Here is a 4,365-nt window from a genome sequence, read left to right on the forward strand (position 1 = left end):
CTCTTGCCCTACTAGGAAGAAGTCTGTAGATGGACACTTTTTTTTTCATTATCTTCAACATAGGCTGAATTTTACATACAGAATTGAAGACACTGAGCAATAGAATTGGCCGCCTCTTTGATGGTTTCATGCTTCTTTACAGTTGTGGGTTTTTGATGCTACCATTCTTAGTTTCTTGAGTAGAACCCTTAACATGTCAGATTTGCCTTTTGTTAAAAATCTATTATGTCCTTAGTGGTTGTGCTGAGCCAACATTTTTTTCTTCAAAAGAATTCATATACTTTTTGTGTATTATCTACTCTTTGCCTGGACTGACTTGGAATTGTTTTATCGTTATAGTCTTGGTGTCTTTATCCCTAACAAAAACTGCAAATGATCAATTTATGGTGTTTATGTGGCTTAATAAATCTCACCTTTTGTCTTTCACCAGAAAAAAATATGCTGATGCATCAACATTAAAACTTAAAATAAATTTCACTTATCAGTCATCTACTGTAAAAATTATTTCCTAATATTGAGTCCAGGTCTGCAATTCCTTACTCCACATTTGGTGCTGCTTGCTGTCAAAGGCAGTTAATGAGAAGAGAGATGATTAGCAGATGATGGTCTGAGCAATACAGTGGGTTCGCCATGTTCTAGCATGTTTTATGGATTTCATACAGTATATTCTGCTCTTAACTACAAACGTTCATTTAAGCAAAAATAAAATTTCATATCTTCCGTATTTTTATTGCATTAGCACTGTGGCTTTGTTGAAGTCCATGCTGGTCAAGTCTAGCAAACTTGCTCTTCTATCCCTAGTGCCAGTAAGACACTCATCCTTTTCTGCTTAATTTATTGTAGAGGCAGTTTTTTCAGACCTTTTTTTTAAAATTATTTTTCCCAGCACTACTCTTCATCACCTTTCATTTACATTTTTGCTTTTTCTGATTTATGTTATTGGAGCCTGAAGTGATAGTCCTCACCACTGAAGAAATTTTTATGACAGGGTGCATATAATGTAGCCAGAGTAAAGAATTCACAGATACACATGATTGTAGGAAGGTGAATCTTGTTATTCTCCTGAACTGTGAGTTAATAGCTCAAGATAACAACAATAAAAAAACAGCCATATAGCAGTTACACCAATCAGATGCTCTTAATAAATCCAAATGGAGGGAATTTCACTACTAAGGCAGAGCAAGGACTAACTGCATGAAACTAGCCCCATAGTAGCTCTATGTTAACCAGAGCATTTCCTTTTTACTGTCCAGATGTACAGTCCAAACGAAGTGTGCTGGACCAGAGCATTGCTGTGTCCCTTGCATGGAGACAAGCGCTGCGTGGGAAGGGGTGGTTGTGTGGCACGGCAGCGGCCGTTCCCCTGCGCCCTGGGAGGCAGAGCACAGGGCGCCCCGAGTGCTTTCCCAGCTATGGGGGTGCCGTGCAGCGGCAGAGCCAGCGGGACCAGAGGTGACGGGCGGGCACAGCACTTCCCACTCTGTTTGACATCATGCCTGTGTGGAGCCAGGCAGTGGGTGAGGAACAAAGCAATTCCAGGTAATGAAGCTGCCCTCCCGCTGACTGTTGGGAACAGAATGCTGCAGAGTACTTGGGTGTATTTTTTTGTCTGGGCAAATTTGACAGGAAAGCGATGACTTTTGCACTTAGGAGCTAGTGTTTGGTATTCTCAATTGCCTAAGCACAACTACCAAGGAAAGATTTCCTAGCTGTTTTATTTTGAGCAAGTACATAAACATGGGCTGCCTAGATACTTCATGATTAATTAATGTTTTGTGGGTCTGAGACTCTTTAATTAGACTAGCAATTTGAAATTGGATCCAACTATGCAGGATATAATTTATATCAAAAATGCTTATAGAAATTATTAAGAATGTGAAAGAAATGACCCAGATGTGATTTAGCTAAAAGATTTTCAGCAAAAGAAATTAAATAAACACTGTTCTGTGAGAGGAGAAAAGTGAGTCCCTGATCACTTTTTCTCTGTGTGATTTTGTGCAAAACTCATCTGTCATGCTAATTCAAGGATTAGTTCTTGCTATTTAACCTCCCTTTCCTTGTCTTCAGCATGGTTTCAAATGGCGAAATCCTCTAACAATATACCTGTAATACTAATGAGAACATATCTCAGATTTCTACACAGAAATAACTTCATCTAAGGGAGTGACCCCTGCTTACACTTACCAAACCTTCTAGAGGAAGCACCCATAAAAGATTATTTAATAACAATTTCCTTGATACGTTAACCTTTTGGTATGTTTCATTTTAAACAGGTTAGGTTAGGTTAGGTGATTAAGGGCTCAACTTCATGACACAAAGAAGCATAGAAGCACCATGGCAGATGGGGGAGGCCCCAGTAACTCAGTCAGGGGGTTACTGCCTGGGGGTATGGGACATGTTATGGGATGCAGGGGAAGAGCTTTTGGGTATGCTACAAGACCTGTGATGGAATGTTTAGAAGAGGTACCAAAAGTGGGGAAAGGGAAGGATTGAGGTGATTTGAGAAGGGACAAATATAAGAAAGCAGAAGGATAAGGGGATAAAATGAGACAGCTATGTGTAAGCAGGGCTGGTCAGTACACTTATCTGACTGTCCCCTGCACCTCATCAGAGCATCTTGCCCTGCTTTCTCACAGCTCCATTTTTGACTGTTGTCCTAAATGAGGGCACTCTCTGTTCTGCATGTATATGTGTGTGTGTAGGTTTAAGTGGCAGCTGCTGGGGTGGGACCCACAGATCTTTGTGTCTGCAATGAGACAGATGGAGAGATCAGGGTCTATGCCCATTGTCTGGATCCATGTGTCAGGGTGTCATCACTAGTGACTGACTATCAAGCAGGACCAGACAAAAGGAGAATGAGAAGCTTGTGAGCCAGGTATCAAGGTGGCTGTAAGTCTGGGTTGGATACTGGAGAGATCAATGTTATAAGGTGGCTGCTGGAGGGATCAAGTGGTCCAAGCCAGCTACTAGTGAGACCACAGGGTCTGAGCCTGTCTGAGACTAGTTTGCATATCTGTGTCTCTGTATGTGAGGCAACTGGAACCAAGAGGGTCCAAGGGCCAGCTACTGGGGTCATGATGTATGTGTCTATTTTCCACTAGCAGACCTTCATCCTGATCAGCTGGAGAAGTTACAGAATGAGGTCATTGGTGCCATCTATGTGTGCACGGGTGTTTCTGTCTGGGATAAATTGTGTGTGTTTCTCATCTATTAGCATGACATGAGCATTTTCTGGTATCTCCTGGCTACCATAAGGTGAGCTTTCCTATACATCAGGTACATTGAGTACTGGGGGTGAGATGGTCCATCCCCAGTAAAAGAAAAATACCTTCTTTGTTCTGGGCAACAATTAAACCATCTCAGTGTTCCTGTAAAAAAAATAAAAAAAATTAAAATTGCCTTTTCTATATCTTTCCTCCTGTTTATCTGTAAATATTGTTACATATGTTCTGCTGTTATTTGAATAACATTCTATCGTTTGATGTTTTGATCCCATTTAAGGATGGCCTGTACTTAGTGCCAAAAGAGAGAGAAATTCCTTACTGGGCAATCCTTATCCAGCATGAGCTCAGTTTTGAAAACACAAAGGATGCAGCTCCTCAGCCTTCAGCTGAAAGGTAGGCAAAAAGGCACAGCTTGCGGTGGCTATGCTGCTGCAATGCAGTCCTTGATAGATCTCTGCTTCCCTCCTTCAGACAAAGTGGGAGTTGTACTCAAAAGAATGTGTGATCTAATAGTCTTCTGCTGACTGAATACAGATGATGTCCTGATAAGATTACAGTTAATGGAAGTGCAAGAGTGCTTGGGCTTTCTTTTTCTTTTCTAAGGACAAGCTATCCTGCTTACAGAGTGGCTTTATATAAGATTCAGTGAGGAGTTTCATTTCAGGAATGCTAGATTAGTTTTGATGACTAACTTGTAGAAACTAATGTGACATTTCCAGAGAAAAATGGAAGTTTGAAAAGTTTCTTTTGATATAGAATAAAAATTTCTCTACTGGGAAGATGTGTATGCAGCTTCATCAGTTTTATTTTATTGGATGCACAATAGAAATATTTTTCTTTATACAATTTATTATGGTTACTATAAACCTACATTACCATCATCATCATTATTAATACCAATTTCATGTTCCCCTAGATCTTTTCCTGCTCTTATGGATGATCTATGCCAACAGCAGCAATGCGTAATTGTGAATACACAGTTTGCTCTATGAATACAAAAATTATTCCTGATATTGCTTTCAGCTTGAATCTTCCAGCCCAGAGAAATGAGAACACTGATGGGCATGAATAATCAATCTTTGTCAGCTCAAATTTTTTCAGCAATACTGTAATGGAAATGAAAAAAAGTTCTGTGTCCATG

This window comes from Merops nubicus, unplaced genomic scaffold, assembly GCF_000691845.1.
Source record: "Merops nubicus isolate BGI_N331 unplaced genomic scaffold, ASM69184v1 scaffold14110, whole genome shotgun sequence".
NCBI lineage: Eukaryota > Metazoa > Chordata > Aves > Coraciiformes > Meropidae > Merops > Merops nubicus.